The 21,512-nt window shown below is 36.6% G+C and overlaps 1 pseudogene across 1 annotated transcript; it reads left to right on the top strand.

Annotated features, from left to right (window-relative positions):
* The first annotated feature begins 3,243 nt into the window (after positions 1-3,243).
* LOC143586424 (GATA transcription factor 7 pseudogene) lies at positions 3,244-4,865 on the top strand (annotated as a pseudogene). The gene is made up of 2 exons (XR_013144709.1): positions 3,244-3,531; positions 4,209-4,865. The product of XR_013144709.1 is annotated as a GATA transcription factor 7 pseudogene (transcript).
* Positions 4,866-21,512: the final 16,647 nt, after the last annotated feature.

Consider the following 21,512-nt stretch of genomic DNA (forward strand, 5'->3'; position numbering starts at 1 on the left):
AATTTTAATAGTCATGTGAAAAATACTCAATTTCAAAATCCCGAATCTTTTGATTATTTCCAAAAATGTCTTTAAAAATAAATTTGAAACACAGTCACATTTAAAATTCTAACTATTATTTGTTTTACATATATTTATAATTTAATGATTAAAAAATCACTTCGTAAATTGAAAGCATGTTAGAATTTTTTATATATTTTTATTTACAATCTTCAACAATCAACATAGTATAATATGTTAATGATAACATTTAAAATTATATTATTTACAATATTTAACAAACGCAGTTTGTTGTTGTTTTAGGATTTTACCAAGTATGTTGTGAAATATATTATGTATAGAAATATTGCATGTAAATAATTTTTTTATAAAAGTGTATAGATATAACATAAATAGAGTTTAAAAAAATAAATAATTTAATCATATTATAGATATAATATAAATGAAGTGTAAAGGAAAGTGAATAATTATTGACATATATTAGTTTTGGAGGGAAAAAAATTTGTGAGGATTAACCACAAACTGACACGTGTCATAATTATTTTACCTTATTAGAATAGGTATATATATATATATATATATATATATATAAAAGGTAAAGGATAAAATACAAAAATTGATTATCGTACATTATGCACGCGAGGCTATGGAACGTTCGATTACAATTAGCGATCTAGGGTTCTCCGATTAGAAAAGCGAGCAACAACAACGGCGAGCCGGTCTTCGTCCACGTTGCTCGATTCCGTCCACCTTCACCATTGTCGTTCAGCAATCTGTCACCATCCAATGATTCCGTCCACCTTCGGACATACTTGCGGGTTTCGGGCATACCCGTTAGTTTATTAAAAATACCCGACGAGCACACCCAATATAATAAGTTATTTGTTTTAGTTGTTAATTTAAAAAAATGGGTAAAATTACTAATTTTCCCTCATGTGCAAGACACATGACCTAACTTAACGAAAAAAAAAACAAACTGAGTTAGGGCTAAAGGAAAAACGCTGTTGGATTTATAAACGTAAAGGATAAATCATATCAATTTTAAACATAAAGGACAACGAATGAAATTTGGTACAAACATAAAGGACAATTTCTGTAATTCTGTCTTTATATAATAGTTGATAAAACTTATTAATTATACTCATAGTATCTTTAATTTGTGCTTTAGTTATAGGATATAATGACACTAGTTTGAGGCTTGTGTATTACACGAGTAGTTATTGAAAATACAATATTTAATAAATTATCAGCTGACAAAAAACAATAAACTCGTTAAACATTATTAATACAGTCGTTGTACAATAGTCATTAAAACAATTTTAAAGTAAATGATTATTATAAATATTAAATGTTTGAAAAAAATTGAAAGTAAATATTAAATTAAAAATTCTAAGAATGTTAACTATCATTTTACTATTATAATTTGGCTAAAAAAGGTGAAGTTTAATGTAGGAGTGACAAGTGACAAAACTTGTAGCCTTTTATTAGAGAGTATAGATATAGATATAAATTATAAAACAAATTATAAAATTCATCGTAAAAAAGATTTACATTAACTTTTATTTTATTCTAAATTCTAAAATAAATTATATAAGCCGTCCTAGCACGTAACAAAAGAGAATAGTCTAGTCTTACATTAGCGAAACATTTACACCATGTTAAACTATTAATAACCGTTTTTATAGTTTTACATTTAGGTTTAGAAGAGGGAGGGACAAAGAGAGAAAAAAGCCCGCTCTTTTAGACCTGCAGGCGAATGATGGGGGTGAGGGGAAGAATGAGGAGCTGGAGGAGAAAGAAAAAAGCAAAGAACGAGAGATGGGGCGATGGTGACCTGGCGGTCTGGCTGAAAAAAGTATATACGTACAACCATATGAGCATGGGTATTAGTATTTTCATTTTTTAGCATAAAAGATTGTTAGGGTTTTATTTTTCCTTGAAAAGCAAACAAAATCAAAACCACATGATAACGCTGAAGTCTTCTTCTGAGTCAAGCATATAACAAATATCTAAGTATATTTTATTTTCAAAATTTGTCACCTAATTTTAAACCAAACAAGAGAAACATTCAAAATTTAACGTATTAAATACTAAAGGTATAACATCAAGTGTAAAAAACATAATAGTCAAAATTTAAAACTTGGGCATGGTCATAAACTAATATAATCATTTGTAATTGATGTTTTAAATATGACACATAAATACATAATACGGTTAATCTATTTACATAATGCATGTTAAACTCTTTCTCTCACGTGTATACTTTCTACACTGCATTACCAATTACTAACATCTGACTATGTAAAGTAGTTAACAAGTATGCAAAAGTCAATAAATTGTAATGCATTTGGCACTGTCATGTAGTTTTTTTCTTTAAATAAGTTAACGTACAATTATCTTAGTTATGTTCTACAATGTTGTTAGACTTAATATTTATTTTTGACGAAAACTTTGAACAAAATTAATATAAACCACGATACAAATATGATACAATTAAACAAATAAAATGTTAGGCGTCTTCAATATTAACTTTATTTCGTCATTATTTATACGGCCCTTTTTAAAGTATTCACAATCAAAGGGACGACTAGCCACACTCTCTCTCTAAACTCCTCTTTATTCACATGGACTCTGGTCACGGTTTGACATATGTTCTCTCTCTCTCTCTCTCTCTCTCTCTCTCTCATTCTTAACGGCCCGTGTAGAACAGCCTACTCAGAAACATAACATTTTTAACCTCATAAATTCATATATTATCTAGACTACGGACGAATCTATATAGTTCATATAGCTCCGTTAAAGATGTAACAATTAAGAATTATTTTCTATAACACCCACCCCCAAAGCATAAGTAATTACCTGATTAAACAATAAATATCATGTTCTAAGATCTAATAATCCCTCGGCCCAGACAAAGATTTCAATTTAACACCAATAGAAATAAATAATATATATAACGTTATTTTATTATTGTTAGTTAATATAAAAAATGAAAAACTGAAATAAACATGCACGCACTCATATTAGCAATCTTCACGCCACTCATCCATCTTTCTTTGTCCTTCATCTCTCTCTTTCTCTCTCTCTCTACAGGTACATATACAGACAATAATTATTGTATCTATACATGTGTTTAAAAATTTCTATAACAAGAATTTGATTTAAATTCTTATTTGTTATATATACTGCTTAATCTTCCAATTAATTTTCATTTTCATTTTTTTTTTCAGTTAAATAAAAATTTAATTATAGAAAATGGAGTGTATTGAAGCTGCAAGAGCATTTAAATCAAGTTTCTTGTCCGAAACAATTTGCATGAAATCAATTCAACAAGCTTCCTTCGAGTGTGTTGCCGGAATTAACAGCTCCGATGAGTTTTCCGTTGATGATCTTTTAGACCTCTCCGACAAGGAGGATTTTGAAGAATTATCCAAGGAGGAGGAGGATAACGATAGCAACTCGATGAATTCTGCCATGTTTTCGACCTCCGGTGACCTTGTGTCCCTTACCGTCGACCAGCTTTCCGTTCCGGTAATTATACTTCAGAAAAAGAGGTGTAAACGAGTCCAAAAGAGTACTTGTTTTGACTTAACAGAACTTGAGCTCGGCTCGCTTTTTAGACTTTTATTTTCTAAACTCGAACTTAACTCGTTTATACTTAATTATTTTTATTTATAGTTAATTTTATACATGCTTAGAATTATACATCAAATATATAACATAACACGTATTATTATTATTATTATTATTTTTTAGAAAGATATTGTCCACCCAAAATCTCTCAAATCCTTACTAGCAACAATTTAACCTACCACCTCACTTTTATAAATGGGACACATAAAACTCATTAGTTAGTTAATTAATTTTATCGTAATTTATATAAAACTATATATATATTTAATATAAATTAATAAAAAGATATATAAAAAGTTCATTTGGGCTCGTGAGTCAGTTTGAGCTCGATATATAAAGCTAAATATTTCAATGAGCTATTTTTTAGGCTATGCTTATTTCGGTATTTTATTGATTCGATTTGAGTAGCTCTCACACGGTTCGACTCGTTTACACCGGTCAAAATCATAGTTTCAGATAAACAATGAATTGCATGCAAATTTATCTGATTTTTGAATTTATTTTATTTGAAAATAATAACAGGAGAATATATATTTTAATTTAAGAATATTTTATTTTTGGTTCAATTATTGCAGATTGATGATATGGAAAGCCTTGAATGGTTATCACAAATTGTGGACGATTCCGTGCCGGAGCTTCCATATTTGTGCCCCGCGGTGAACCGGTTTGAACCGGTGCTTATTGAGTCAACTCGGAGTTTCACTGTTTTGGGACTACCCTATTCGGTACCTAAAAAGTTCAGAATGAAACGCTCAAGAAATCCCGGCCGAGTTTGGTCAACCGGGTCACTCACCGAGTCATCTTCGAGTTCCTCGTCGAGTCATGACTCGTCCATAACTTCACCCATCCTTTTCAAAATCCCATTTTATTCCACGGAGGTTTCTGAAAAGCAGCCGGCTGCTAAAAAGCCTAGAAGAAACCCGGCCCACCAAAATGGACTCGAGTCAGCGAGTCAACGCTGGTGCACTCATTGTCAAGTTCAAAAGACACCTCAATGGCGAACCGGTCCATTAGGTCCCAAAACATTATGTAACGCATGTGGGGTCCGCTTCAAATCTGGTCGACTTTACCCTGAGTATAGACCGGCTTGTAGTCCAACATTTTCTAGTGACGTTCATTCCAACAGTCACAGGAAAGTGTTGGAACTGAGGAAGAAAGAAAAAGAAGTTGAACCAGTCTTGATCCCGGTTATTTGTCTAGACCAAATCCGGTCTACAATTTTGGTGGGTTGATTTGTAGACTTTAGTTTAGGTTTTACTAATAATTTAATTTTGTCTACTTATGGGTTTTAAGTTAGGTTATATTACAGTGAGTTGTCCTTTATGTAATACAAGTATTAATTTATGTTTAGTTTTTGTTGTTTAGAAAGAGCAGTGTATTGTAATTGTAGTTTTTAAAATCTTTTCAAAATGATATGCTAGATGTCGTTTTCGTATTTCAAATTTTAGTAAAAAAAATTTTCAATATTTAAATTTATTTGTTGGTTTCTTGTCAAGTGGTTTTTAATGACGTTTTCGTTACTATTCTTGGTTAGTTTAGGTACATATGCTGCTGATGATAAAACAATCATAAAGTGTTGTACTATTTGCGGATTGTATGCATGTATATTTATGGTTCATTTTGGTTTAACAAAACAGATATCCTATAAAATAAACATGGTTAATCACGGTTCAGATTGTAATAGACGATATTTAACTCTTGTATGTGTTTTTTTACAGCAAACTTACATAGTTCTATAAAACCACATCAACCTGAAATTATATTAATCTTTTACTTGTTTGTAACAACCAATAAAGCTCGACCACCCGAGTACACTATTAGCAAAATAGCCACCCACGTCTGTGATTACAAACAATGCTAGTGATCCGGCCCGCCAACAATTCTATAGAAAACCTACCACTTAAAGGCCCAACCTTTGACTTGTGCACGACATTTGTCACGAACAAAATTTTAACCAACGAACTGCCTTAAAAAATCCAGCAGCTACCACTAGAGTAATGCTCTTTTTCTAATAACCTTATCTGAAGTCTTTGTGATTTTTAACACGGCTTAGTAATGCAGTCCATACAAAACAACCAATTAAATTTAGGTATTTTGACTAGGGCCATAACTTTTAAATTAATAATTGCGCATGCGAAATTCAAATTAACATCAAGTAATAGTTGACGATGTTATAAATTGGATGTGGCTTAATGGTAGAGCACTCATTTTACAAGTGAGGGGTAGGAGGTTCAAAATTCACTATCACCAATTTATATGAGAGATATGAGGGATGACCATGGCTTGCCAGGGTTCGAGTCCTGATCTCACCCGGTTTCACCGGCTCCTCGCTGTCGTGACATTTGACGGGTGTGGAGGTCAGGTTTTATCCGGTGAATCCCTCAATAGGTGGACCGCTAGGGGCTCCGTCCGTCCGAACTAGTAGCCGGCTCGGGCTACCTTTAGCCAATGAGGGCCGCGTACAGAGTACGAGACGTTACTTAGTTGGTCGTTCTAAAAAAAAAAAAGAGTAATAGTTGACAAATGTCTTTATATTATAGAAGCATCTATACAATTTCAAAATCTTTACAATTTCGAACAATTTATAAAGTAAGCACATTATTCATAAAACATTCAAACTAAATAAAATTTAAATAAAATAAGAGGCTATAAATCACTTCAAATGTTTTAAATTTTCATGTCATATATAAGCATGACTGATGGAATAAATCATATTTAATAAACTTAAATGAACGTTTTTATAATTGTAAGACCTCTTGTTATGGGGCGGCTTCCATGCTGTAGGCGGGCGTCGATGGGCGCTCAACACCACCAAGGGGCGCCCTTGGTGGTGGGGCGCCGGTGCTGCCGGTGGTTGGAACGCCGGGCGCGGAAAAGAGGAAAAGGTGGGCCATTCTCTCTATCTCATACATACATACATACATACATACATACATATATACATACATACATACATACATACATACATGTGTGTGTATATATATATATGTATATATATATAACGAGCGCCCTTAAGGCATTTAATTATAGCGGGATATCTTTGGGGTGGGGCTTCGATGCCCCCGATACTTACGTAGCACTAGCGTGACACTGTGGAGGGGCTTCGATGCCCCCGATACTTACGTAGCACTAGCGTGACACTGTGGAGGGGCTTCGAAGCCCCTGACCATAGATAGATGATAGTCTAAGAATTCATTATACTCTACTATGGCCTATGGAATCGGCTAGTACATCACTTGTGTTGTATATGTGGCATTCAAGTGGGTTACAACACAAAATAGTTGTAAGTGTAATTTGAACTCAAGATGTCTATAAGAATTCAAGCATTATAATTACGTGTTAACCCACTTGTTATTTTTTTATAGTCACCTTTTTAAAATTAATTGTCTTTTGATGATGCTAAACAAGCTAGTTATAATTTTAAAATGTTACAAACAAGTGTTGATTTCTCCACAAACTAGTTATAATTTCATAATATCAGTTTGATTTCTTGGTTTATTTTTTAGATAAATTTTTTTTTATGGGTTCACATATTTTAGTTATATGATATTTTGATGTAAGGATAAGTGTAATTTATGTCAATCTAGAAAATCGGCCTATATAGTAGAAGCCAAATAATATTGCCCAGATAATAGTGTTGTTTTTATAACATGAGAACTCGTGTTGGAAAACTCACAAAGCATCGTCAATACTCTAATTGCTAACATAATCAAATAAATTACAACTTTTGGTCAAATTATGATAGAAAACAAATTTTTGTTAGGGTGATAGTTTTGATTTTGGGTTATGGCGTTTATTATCATAATTTGCAATAACATTTTTAACTTTCACGTTATTTTGTGAATTTATATAAGTTGGAGACTTAATTTCAATTTTATGTAAGTTCGGGGCTACTTTGTTATTTCAAAACAAACTTAACAATAATAAGTTTACAAGGATAATAAATAGTGACATAAACCGATTGGATGTGACGACGACTTTTGCCTCCACTTGATTTGGCACCCTTTTACAAGTGCTTTCATGTTCATCACTTCGACAGGGGGTGTTTGAAATTGGAAAGAAATGCACGAGCTTGTCAAAGTGGCATCTGATCCCGACATCTTCACTGCGACCGTCCAAACGAACAAAAACAACGTCTACTTCGGCTGATCAATCGCCGTCTCAAGCCGGGTCGGATATTCGTTCTCAATTTAATTTAAACGAGATTGATCCCGAATTTGTTTTGATGAACCGGATGAGTTGTCACGTCCGGTAGGAAGAAACAAGGCCAAGGCGGCGGCTAGAGGTGGGGGTCTTCATCTAGAACGACATCCACGATGAGTTCTGACGTGAGCGCGCAGTTTGACAATTTGGAGCTTGCTCTTAAAGAGTTTCGTGAGGACAAAAAACACTCGAAAGAGGAACTCAAGATAATACACGAAGAAAGAAAAGCGATGCATGCGGAATACAAAGCCATGCATGAAGAAAGAAAGAAGGCTAAATCGGAGCGGCAACGAGAGAAGGACTTCAAGCTTCTTGCAAAGAATCTCTCGCATCTAGGTCCGTCCACGCGGGCGTTTTTGGAGAAAAAAAGCAAGGATAATGGCAAAATACGCAAACGAGGACTCGGACGCCGAATAGTAGTTTAATTAAGTTTCCAATTTTTTTTATTTAATTTGTATGTTTTTTTTATCTTTCCAATTTTATTTTTTTCTATTGTATGTTTTTTTATGTTTTTTAGTTTAATTAAGTTTGTAATTTATTATTAAAATTTGTTAGTTTATTAAATTAAAAAAAAACTAAGGGCTTCGAAGCCCCCGCACCATAGAGGGGCATCTTTGGGGTGAGGCTTTGAAGCCCCCAGTGCCCACGTGGCGCTGACGTGGTACTGGGGAGGGGCTTCGAAGCCCCTCACCATAGAGGATGGTCTTATAAAAGGCTATGTGTAGTGGATGAGCTACTGATATAATACTAAATATATATATTTTTTGTGTATACTTTATTTAATTTAGTTTTTGTTCGTTTTTAGTCAATATTTGTATAATACTAACATTATTTTGTTTTGTAGACTTTGAGAATTGATCGTGATCAAAAAGGGAGAAAAAACAATTCAAAACAAGCCAATATGAGAAGTCGGAGTGCGTCAGGAAGGAACCGACAGTGAACCGGCCAGACCAGGCCCTGTTTTCAGTATATAAACATCCCTAACCTTAACCTGAACATACCTTGCTGCCACCAGACGAATTTGGAGTATACGAGAGCTATTATTCGAGTTTCGTGACGGTTTTGAAGGCACAGGAACATCCGGTGAAGAGACATACGTTCAAGAGTGAAGATTACAGGTTTTATCATCCTGATTTCCCGTTCTTTATTATATTGTCACCATGTTTTCGGTTTTATTTACTTTGTTTGATTTAGATTACATGATGCTAGGCTAAACTTTATAAACTACCTAGGTCGTGATGAACCTTAGTTTGGTTTGACTTTGATTGGGATTCTTTTCGTTATAGATTTTATGCTTTAAGTAACGTATTGAGTTTGATGAAATTGATACGCATGATTACTTGGTTTTATTTATTTGGATTTATTGTTTCACATTGCCCTTGTTGATTGTTTCATAGGATAGGGTTTTGTTAGGCCATTTACTGTGTTTTCTTGACTAGTTAGTGATTGAATTCGAATAAGAACATAGAAACAATAAAACTAATTAAATAAATAAAATTGAGCTGCTAGCCAAGAAAGCTGTAAGGTGATAGGTTATTGATAGATCTTTGTTGGTCAGGATTGCTAGATTTAGTTCTTCGTAAGGATTTCGTCTAGGTTTGATCGTCAACTTAGTCTACTTAGCTATCTTTGATTTCCGCGCTGTAAGGTAGGATTTCGTTATAAAGATACTTGAACATAAATAATTAAATAACCGTAAGGAAGTTTGATATTCAAAACTGGTGCGTCTTAAAACTTGTTAGAAACTCATAGGTGTCTTCTTGGAGCTTCAAGGGTCCTGTTCGGGTTTTCTGTCAAGGTTTATCTTATGATCCCAGTTCCATAACTTAAGTTTCCCAGTTAATTGATAGCCGCAACTTAGGGGATCTAGCATAGGTAGTTACTTCCATCATCTGATTTAATCTAAGTAATTTATTAGTTTATTCATATTTTAATTAATTAGGGTTTTAAGTTTATTAATAGAATAATCATTTAGGGTTAAGTAATCATTAGAGTTTATTATTTAATTAATTAGGGTCTACTTTTAGTTTAATACTATTTAGTTTATACCCCCCCTAAACAACATTAATAAATAGTCGTGTCTTTTAGTCGAGTCTAATTTTCTAGTTACGTAATTTAGAGAGTCTCGTGAGTTCGATATCCGGACTTACTTAGCTGTACTAGAGTCGACCAGTACACTTGCTAATTAGTAGTTTAAGTTAAGTTTAAAAGTCTAGAGTATTACTTAGTGTCTAGTTTTAGCGTATTTTTATTTGACTACTTTTAGCACATCAAGTTTTTGGCGCCGTTGCCGGGGACTCTTGGCGATTGCGCTATTAGCTTTGGTTAAACTTTACTTGCTACATACGTGCTATTTGTTTTATTTTCGTTTGAGTCGTAGGAGTCTAATTAAATTTTAGTTTTATTTTTTTTAGTCTACTTACTTGGTTTGTTGTATTTTTCAGGTATATGCCACATATTCGTTCGAAAGGACCACCACTGGCTAATCTTGAATTCTCTCTGTTGAAGTCCGAGGTTAGTTCGTCAGCTGAGAAACAACCGTCAGAAGCTAGTTCTACACCAAAGTCATCACCACATAACTCACCACCAGAAAGTCCGAGAAGCAAACCAGACATTCAAATGGCCGACGATTGAACAGTTGTTGCTCAAGCCTTCGATGGCTTAACCGGAAACCAATCATGCATCATCATTCCCGAGATCAACATTCCCAACTCGTGGCAGATTCTGTCATACGTCATGAACAATCTCGTTCAAACTAATCAGTTTCATGGGCGTGATGACGAGGATGCACCGGCACACATTAACCGGCTCTACCGCGTTTTAAAACTTTTCAATTTACAAGGTGCTACTGAAGATGCTATTTTCTTACATCTTTTTCATTTTTCACTTGCAGGAAAAGCAGCTCTTTGGCTTGACATTCAGCCACCTGGCACGTTCACTACTTGGGAAGAACTGCGTTCAGCTTTTATCAAGAAATACTTCCCACCTGCTAAAGCGACTATTCTTCGTGATTAAATTCATTCTTTTCACATGGAGCCGTATGAACAATATTGTCATGCTTGGGAGCGTTTACAGAACCTGCTATCTCGTTACTCACAGAATGGTCTCACACCATGGGCTCTCGTGGAGAAATTTTACAATGGGCTGAACTACGAAACCTAAGTTTGTTTCGACACGGCTACGGGAGGAAATCTAATGGCAAAGAATAATGTCACCGAATGTAACGAGATGTTTGAAAGCTTTTGCCAATCATACTACGCCAAAGGGACACATCGCGGTAATTCAACTCCCGTCACTAGTACATCCTCATCTTCTCGAGTTGTACACCAGGTTAATCTGGATACTAGTGTGGCTGCTGATTTGGAATCACTAACTAGAGATGTGAAGGAACTTAAGACGAAGGTGGCAAGTGTGAGTTGTGTAGGGGTGGACATGATATTTTGGATTGCCCGTTGATGATTCAAGAGGTCGATTTTGTTGCTGGTCAGAATAGATTTCCTAATAATTACAAAAAAAAAAAAACAATCCCAATTGGAACACCTACAAGAACCCAAATAAGAACAACTCCAATTGGCGTCTGGCGGGCACACCACCTGGCTTCCAAAATTCTTATAATCAAGGACTAGGTCAGTACTTCAATAATAATAATAATAACAATGGTACTAATGTTCAAAATAATGTACATGATTCGAATGTTGGATTGGGATGTCTAGAGGAAATGATGAAGCAAATCTTGGAGAGAGATCAAGCAACACAGAAAAAGTTTGCCAAGCACGACCTACTCTTCAAGAATCAACAATCATCGTTGCTTGTCCTTCAAAGGTCCGTAGGCGATATTGCTCGGCATCTTGACGAAAGGCCTCATGGACAGTTTTCTGGCACTACTCAACCGAATCCGGCCGCTCAATTGAAAGCCATTACTACTCGTAGCGGAAGGGTTTCGGGTCCTGAGGTTGTTATAGAAAGGGTTGGAGTTGAAGAAGAGGAAGTGGTAGATGAAGAGATTGAGATGGAAGTTCCGGGTAATATAAAGGGTAAAACACCAATTATTGAGCCATAAGTTGAGAAAAAGCCAGTTGAAGTCTGGCCACCACCTATTATTGATCTTGCCCATGACCCGTATCCCGCTTGTCTCAAGCATCAAAGGTACACGAGGGAATACGAACATTTTCTAGATATGTTCCGACAGTTGAAAATCAATCTTCCATTTATTGAAGCTCTCCAACACATGCCAAAATATGTGAATTTTTAAAAGATTTACTCAAGAGAAAAGATCTGTTGGGCGAGGTTTCGCCTATTCCACTTAGCGGGGATTGTTCGACAGTAGTGTTGAATCGGGTCCCGGAAAAGTTATCGGATCCGGGTGTGCTTACGATCCCGTGTATGTTCGGAAGTGATATGATGAGTCAAGTGTTGGTGGATTTGGGTGCTAGTATTAATATTATGCCATATTCGTTGTATGAGAAGTTGGAGTTGGGCGAGCTTACACCGACTCGCATGTCGTTGTCATTGGCGGATCGTTCGGTCAAATACCCGCGGGGAATTGTTGAGAATTTACTATTGAAAGTGGACAAGTTTTTGTTCCCGGTGGATTTTGAGGTACTTGATACAGAGGCCGACGAAAGGGTTCCCATTATTCTTGGTCGCCCGTTTTTGAGAATGGCGAAGGCTCTTATTGACGTGTATGATGGGAGGATCACACTTCGGGTTGGTGATGAGAATGTTACTTATGATGTTGTTAAGTCGATGAAGCACCCGGGTGATGATGATGATTTTAGTGGTCCAAGCCATTCGGTCTATTTCCGTAACTCTTTTATTCCGGGTTTTGATACGTGTCTTGATTATATTTGTGGGGCCGACCTAGTTGGGATGGATGTGGATAAAGAGTTGGAGGAAGAGGATGTGGATGATGTTTCTTGCTTGGCGGAGATTATGGAGGTTAGTGAGGTTATTTGTGAGAAAGATGTAGATAAACCTGCTCCGTTGGAATTAAAAGTTCTTTAGTCACATGTGGATTATGCTTATCTTGAAGAGGGTTCGAATTTACCCATTATTGTTTCTTCCAAGTTGACGAAGGAAGAAAAGTCAACTTGCTTGGCGGAGATTATTGTTTCAGTTACATGTGGAATATGCTTACCTTACGATTGAATTGTTGAAGTTTCATAAAGGGGCGATTGCATGGAGACTTTCGGATATTCAAGGTATTAGTCCCGCCTATTGTACCCACCGGATTTTGATGGAAGATGATTAACCGGTAGTTCAACCTCAAAGGCGTTTTAACCCAAACATGCAGGAGGTTGTCAAGAAAGAGGTTCTAAAGTTGATGGATGCCGGGATGATTTACCCGATTTCGGATTCTCCATGGGTAAGCCCGACCCAAGTTGTTCCAAATAAGGGTGGACGACGGTTGTCGTGAATGAAAAGAATGAACTTATCCCTTCGCGTACGGTTATCGGTTGGCATGTGTGTATTGATTATCGGAGGTTGAATGATGACACTCGGAAGGACAATTTCTCGTTGTCGTTTATTGATCAAATGTTGGAGTTTCTCGCAGTAAGCAATTTCATTGTTTTCTTGATGGTATTTTAGGTTATTTTCAGATTCCAATGGCACCGAAAGACCAAGAGAAGACAAATTTTACATGTCCGTATGGCACATACGAGTATCGTCGCATGCCGTTTGGGTTGTGTAATGCTCCGGCTACCTTTCAGCGTTGTATGGTGGCAATTTTTCAGGATATGATAGAGACGCCCATGGAGGTAGTTATGGATGATTTTTCGGTGTACGGTAATTCTTTCTATCAGTATTTGGGTAATCTTGAGAGGATGTTGAAACAGTGCTTTGAGACGAAGTTGATGTTGAATTGGGAAAAGTGTCACTTAATGGTGACGGAAGGGATAGTGTTAGGTCATAAGATTTCAAGAAATGGTATAGAGGTGGATCGGGCGAAGATTTATACGATTAGTAGACTTCCTCCAATGACAAGTGTTAAGGCTATACGGAGTTTTCTTGGTCACGCGGGTTTTTACCGGTGGTTTATTAAAGACTTTTCAAAAATTACCCGCCCGATGACCCGATTATTGGAGAAAGATGTTCCTTTTGTGTTCGATGAAGAGTGTTTGAAGGTGTTCAAATTCTTGAAAGAGCATCTCGTGAGTGCCCCTATTTGTGACATTTGTCAATTTTTATACGTATTCATATTTGTATCTGTATTCGTTAAACCGACCCGTTGTGTCATTTCAATGTATTTATATTTGTCGTTTATCATTTAATATTAATTACAACGATTTATAGCTACTATTCGTTCATTTTTTTTATTTGTTTGGTTCAACTAACAAATCTCCGAGCTATACAAGTTTATAAAATAATAAATCTCCAAACTACACGGGTATAAAACGTAAACAATCCCAATATAATAAAATATACCAAGTTTCGATTAAGTTACATAAGGTTATAAAGTTCAAGGGTTAAACATTAATAAAGTAAAAACGGTTTATATATATATATGACTCGCACATGTGAATGCACTTCAGCTTGCTCCAGCTCCGTTGTACCAGGTTCAGACGTATCAAACCCAGCAAGCTTATCAGCCACAGTTTCCACCATTGTTGGCTAACAAAGCTCAAGTTCAGCCGCATCCCGCCATTTTAGCTCCTGCACCACAAGGTGGTCAAATTGTTCAAGCTGCTCAAGCTCCTCAAGAAAATCATGGGCGTGTTTTTTATGATTAACGCCAATCAAGCTCAACAAAATGGCGATGTGGTGAACGGTACATTTATCATGAATGACCACTTTGCAACCATTTTATTTGATACCGGTGCCGATATGAGCTTTGTGTCTTTTGAATTTGAGTCTTTACTTGCTAAACCCCGATCTAAGCTTAAGAACTCGTATTATGTTGAAGTAGCTAATGGTAAATCTGTAACAATTGACTCGGTTATTTGAAATTGCAAATTAAATCTTAACGGCCACAAGTTCTCAATCGACCTCATTCCTACGCAACTAGGAAGTTTTGACATCATAGTAGGCGTGTACTGGTTATCTGTTCATCATGCTGAAATTGTTTGCTTCGAGAAGTTCATTCGTATTCCGCTTGCCGATGGTCAAATTCTTCGTGTATCTGGTGAAAAGCCTTCGTCCTTGAGTCTAAATTTTATCACTTGTTTTCAAGTCCAAACGTACTTACTCAAGAAGTATGTAGCATTCATAGCCCATGTGGTGGAAAAGAAGGAACGAAAAATTGAAGACATTCCTGTTGTTCGTGAGTATCCGGAAGTGTTTCCCGATGATGTTACTGGTCTTCCTCTTACTCGTGAAGTTGAATTTCGAATCGATATCTTCCCGATTGCTAGGCCTCCCTATCATCTTGCTCCCTCTGAGATGCAAGAGTTGTCTAATCAACTCCAAGAACTTTCGGACAGAGGGTTCATTCGTCCTAGTTCATCTCCTTGGGGCGCACCCGTGATTTTCGTCAATAAGAAAGATGGATCCTTACGTATGTGCATCGATTACCGCGAGCTCAACAAGCTCACAATCAAGAATCGTTATCCTTTGCCTCGTATCGACGATCTTTTTGATCAACTCCAAGGAGCTTCATGCTTCTCAAAGATTGATTTTCGTTCGGGTTATCATCAACTACGCGTGCATGAATATGACATACTTAAAACCGCTTTTCGGACTCGTTATGGGAATTACGAATTTATGGTTATTCCTTTTGGGCTAACCAATGCACCCACGGTGTTTATGGATCTCATGAACCGCGTATGCAAACCTTACTTAAATAAATTCGTAATTGTTTTTATTTACGACATTCTTATTTATACCAAGTCCAAATCCGAGCACGGGAAACATCTTCATTCCGTCCTTGATCTCTTAAGGAAGGAACAACTCTATGCTAAATTCTCAAAGTGCGAGTTCTGGTTGAAAGAAATTCCGTTCTTAGGGCATATACTAAATCAAAAAGGGTATCCACATTGACCCAACCAAAATCGAAGCTGTTAAGAATTGGAAAACTCCAACCACTCCTACCGAAGTTCGTTCATTTCTTGGTCTTGTGGGTTACTATTGTCGCTTCATTTTCCAAGATCGCTTTGCCCCTAACCTCATTAACTCACAAAAGTAAACCTTATGTATGGGGGCCAAAGCAAGATGAAGCTTTTCAAACTCTTAAGCGCATGCTTTGCGATGCACCGATCCTTGCACTTCCCGAGGGCAATGAGGATTTTGTTGTCTATTGCGATGCTTCCAACCAAGGCCTCGGTTGTGTCCTTATGCAACGAGGTAAAGTTATCGCTTATGCTTCACGACAACTTAAGGTTAATGAAAAGAATTATACAATGCACGATCTCGAACTCGGTGCCGTTGTATTCGCGTTGAAACTTTGGAGACATTACCTCTATGGCACTAAGTGTGTGGTATTCACCGACCACAAGAGTCTTCAACATATTTTCGACCAAAAAGATCTAAATATGCGGCAACGACGATGGGCCGAACTACTTAATGACTACGACTGCAAAATTCGTTACCATCCTGGTAAAGAGAATGTTGTAGCCGACGCCCTTAGTCGAAAGACCCATGTGAAATCAATTCTGCTTCATTGTGTGACTGTTCAAACCGATCTCCAACTTCGTATCTTCAAATCCCAAACATGTCTCGGTCACCGAGGGTAACCTGTACGATGAAATGTCCTGTGGTGTCGAGAATAAACTTGAAACTAAGCGTGATGGTTTGTTGTATTACCTCAATCGATTATGGGTTCCTAATCGTGAGGATCTTCGCACATTCATCATGGATGAAGCTCATAAGTCTTGATATTCTGTTCATCCCGGTGCGGATAAGATGTATTTTGATCTACGGACCAGATTTTGGTGGCCCGGTATGAAGAAAGACATCGCGGTGTATGTGGGAAAATGCCTTACTTGCGCTAAATTTAAGGCCGAGCACCAACAACCATCTGGTTTGCTTGTTCAACCACACATCCCTGTTTGGAAATGGGAGGATATCTCTATGGATTTTGTGTTCAAACTCCCGACTACTCGAAACCGTCACGACGGTATTTGGGTTATAGTTGACCGTTTGACTAAGTCCGCCCATTTCATTCTGATCAACGGAAAGTTTTCGGTTGATCTACTCGCTCAAATTTATGTTCAGCGTATTGTTTGTCTTCATGGTATACCTTTGCGTATCATTTCCGATCATCATAGTCGTTTTACTTCTCATTTCTGTTCATCGCTTCAAAACGCGCTGGGAACTCGATTGGATCTGAGCACCGCCTATCATCCTCAAACCGATTGGCAATCCGAGCGCAAGATTCAAACGCTCGAAGATATGCTTAGGTCATGTCATGGATTTCGGTGGGAACTGGGATTCTCATCTTCACTTGATTGAGTTCTCATACAATAATAGTTTTCATTCGAGTATCGGTATGACTCTTTTCCAAGCACTCTATGGTCGTAAATGTCGATCACCTATTTTTTGGAGTGAAATTGGTGAAACCCAAATCACCGGTCCGGAACTTGTTCAAGAAACCACTGATTTAATTGCTTAAATCCGACAAGACCTCTTGACCGCTCGTAGCCGTCAAAAGAGTTACACCGATAACCGACGACGACCCCTTGAGTTTAATGTTGGTGACCGTGTCTTTCTCAAGGTATCCCCTTGGAAAGGTGTTGTTCGTTTTGGCAAGAAAAGGCAAACTATCTCCCCGTTTCGTTGGACCTCAAGATTCTTGCTCGTGTTGGTAGTGTTGCTAACACACTCGAACTTCCTCAAGAGCTTTCTAACGTTCATCCGACATTTCATGTTTCAAATCTGAAGAAATGTCTTGCTGAGGGAAATCTCCACATACCACTCGACGAGGTGCGCATCGACGAAACGATGCATCTTGTCGAGAAACCGGTGGAAATCATGGATCGCAAAGACAAGGAAACTAAACGTAGCCGTATACATTTGGTAAAGGTTCGTTGGGAATCCAAGCGAGGCGCTGAATTCACTTGGGAACGAGAAGATAAAATGCGAACAAAGTATCCTCATCTTTTTGTTAGGATTCTTCTACTTAATTTCAGGACGAAATACTCAAAAGTAGGGAATGCTGTGACATTTGTCTTTTTTAATTCGTATTCGTATGTGTATTTGTATTCGTTAAACCGACCCGTTGTGTCATTTCAATGTATTCATATTTGTCGTTTATCATTCAATATTAATTACAACGATTTATAGCTACTATTCGGTCATTTTTTTATTTGTTTGGTTCAACTAACAAATCTCCGAGCTATACAAGTTTATAAAATAATCAATCTCCAAACTACACCTGTACAAAACGTAAACGATCCCAAGATAATAAAATATACCAAGTTTCGATTAAGTTACATATGGTTATAAAGTTCAAGGGTTAAACATTAATAAAGTAAAAACGGTTTATATATATATATATATATATATATATATATATATATATATATATATATATATATATATTAGAAGTTGAGGGGTGTAAATTGTAAATTTAAATTATAATAAAATAATAATATTAAACTCCCAGCCCCCCAGCCCCTTCCCTCCCGTCGCTTTTCTGGTACACCGCCGGCGGCGACACGGTAAAACTCCGGCGACATTAAAACCTCCCAAAACGCTCATTTTTAATCAATTTTAATGATATAAACTCGTTTCTCCATCATCTTAAAGCTTAATCAAGTCTCATTATGTGTATTAACACACTACAACGTTCGGATTCAACTCATAAACCACCGGAAAATAATAAGAATTTAATTAACTCGATTTAATCACCCAACGGACCAATTGAGGCTATAAATAGCACCATAATCTCCTTCTAAACGTGCTACAAACATAATTTTACACTCACAAACTCGCGAGTATCATAAATTTGTTCTGATACAATTGGTTCTAGCCAACTCTTCGTTAACTCACTTCCCGGCATCATTAGAGGTAATTGATAGGTGGGTTTTCATTGTTTTGACCAGTCTAACAAAACCCCAAACTCTAATTTAACAAACATAGTCTGGTTTAAGGGAATTGAAACCTTTGGGTTAGGATGAGGAAGATGAAGTTGGGTTGTTGTTTATAATTATTAGTTTCCATCTATTAACAAAAATAATGGTTTGCTCCAGTGGTTATGTATGTGTTGTGTGGTCATGGAGACCCGGGTTCGAACCCGGGTCACAACAAAACCATTTTATATTTTTTTGAAAACCATATTTACTAGTTATAATGAATTATATATATTAAAAAATAATACAAAATAAATAAAATTAGTTTTATAATTAAATAAAAGTTGTTTTAACTTCCGTTAGCATTTTCGCTCAAGTATCAACTTTTGCAAACCCAAACCGGTCGTTTAAAACTCGTTAAATAATTATATATATATATATATATATATATAGTGTCGTTGTAACTTTATAAATTCTAAATCAACAAATGTTTATACTAATAATCATACCGGTAACAATAAACTCCATAAATATTATTAATCTTGTAAATAATATTATAATAATAAATTGATAAAACCCGTTAACTTAAATATTAATACACTTAAAAATGTGTAACAAAATACTTATAAATAAAAACGCATGAACTATAAAACCGACATTTTATTTTCATCAAATTAGTTAGTAATTCTCTTGTTCTTATTATTTCTAGCTCATGAGATTCGAACGTTTGTTTTCATATAACGCGCTTTCGTTTCATTTTCAAGTTTGTCATCCCAATTCAAAGGTGAGTTTCTCACACCCCTTTTTTACCTTTATTTTTTAACTATTTTGGGAGTAGCATATATATCCTATCAACAATTCAATTTCGTTTATTTATTATTACAAACTACAATTCGTTACATGGACTTGTGTGCTTATTTGCTTACTTGCTCAAAGACTACTTGCTCATGGTTTCCTCAATAAGTATGATCACACGCCCCCCTATGCACTCAGGACCTCTAAGTTATGAGTGGAATAGGGACCCCCGATCCGAGTACATTTGGTTGTTACCAAATGGAAAAGACATTACTTGCGCTATTGCTACTCCAAGTTGCATGGAATTGTATGGTTTTTATGTATTTGTATCAAACTTGTGTGAACTCACCAACTATTCAATTAGTTGAATTTATTTTATATATATGCTACAGATACTTACATTAGAGGAAGAAATGGCGAAAGACACTAGAAGTTAGGTTATTTAAAGAATAAACAAGAAGACATGTTTTGTTCCTTTTACTTTGTATTTGTCTACTTGATAAACAAACTTGTGTACTTGGGATTTAAATGAATTAATGATATTATTGTCACTTAATAGTGTCACATGTGTTTTGGGCATTCTGTACGTCACACCCGGGCGTATTCCTCTAAAGCCGGGGTGTTACACTATTCTCGTGTCACCCGATTGGAACTTGCCTTTTGAGCTCATGTACGATGCGAGTGATTATGCTGTAGGGGCGGTTTTGGGGCAAAGGCGTGAGAAACATTTTCACCCAATTTATTATGCAAGAAAGACGTTAAATGATGCCCAAGAGATCTACACCACCACCTAAAAGGAACTTTAGCCATTGTGTTTGCATTTGTCAAGTTTCGGTCCTACCTTGTGATTTCAAAGACCACCGTTTTTACCGATCATGTAGCTTAGCGCTTTCTCTTTCACAAGAAAGACACGAAGCCTCATCTTATATGGTGGATTCTATTACTTTTCGAGTTTGACATAGAAATCAAAGACAAGAAGGCGGAGAATGTTGCGGCAGATCATCTTTCCCGTTTAGAAGATCCGCAAAGAAGAGATTCGTGAGGAGGAGAATGGAGATAGATTCCCATATGAGTCGATTGATTTTGTTGCGGCCGAAAAGCAAGGTATGCCATGGTTCACGATTTTGCTAAGTTTTCATCTACGGGCCTTGTGTTGAAGGGAATGATACACAACAAAAGAAGAAGTTTTTTCGGGATGTGAATCGGTATGTTTGTGATGATCCTTTTCTTTTTAAGATTGGTGTTGACCGGATTCTTAGAAGATGTGTGGCGAAGGAAGAAGGGTTAGATATTTTAAAACGTGTTCATGAAGGTTTAACGGGAATGTCATCATGGAGGGCATTCCACGACCCATAAAGTGTTTGATAGTGGTTTTTATTGGTCGTCGGTTGTGAAAGATGCGATGCAGCTTGTTAAAACGTGTGATGCTTGTCAACACACCGGTAATATTTCATCGAAGAATGAGATGCCTCAAAACCCCATACAAACTCTTGAAATTTTTGATGTTTGGGGCATTGTTTTTGTGGGATCGTTTCCCGTTTCCGGTGGTCACAAGTATATTCTAGTGGCGATAGATTATGTTTCCCAGTGGGTTGAAGCCCAAGCATTAGCCACGAATGATGCTAGAGTTGTTGTGAAGTTTCTCAAGAATTTGTTTACTCGTTCCGGTACTCCATTGGCGATTATTAGTGATCGAGGTACTCATTTTTGCAATGCCGTCATGGAGAAGGCATTAGCTCGTTATGGAGTTTCTCATCGCACCTCTACCGCTTACCATCCTCAAACGAATGGTCAAGTCGAGAATGCTAATAGAGGGGTGAAGAGGATTTTGGAGAAGACAGTGGGAATAAGTCGGAAAAATTGGTTGGAGAAATTGGATGACGCGTATGGGCATTCAGAACCGCGTACAAGACACCATTGGGTACTACACCATTT

Source organism: Bidens hawaiensis, unplaced genomic scaffold, assembly GCF_021521415.1.
Source record: "Bidens hawaiensis isolate Kalapana, Puna unplaced genomic scaffold, B.hawaiensis_p1.1 tig00000190_1, whole genome shotgun sequence".
Lineage (NCBI taxonomy): Eukaryota > Viridiplantae > Streptophyta > Magnoliopsida > Asterales > Asteraceae > Bidens > Bidens hawaiensis.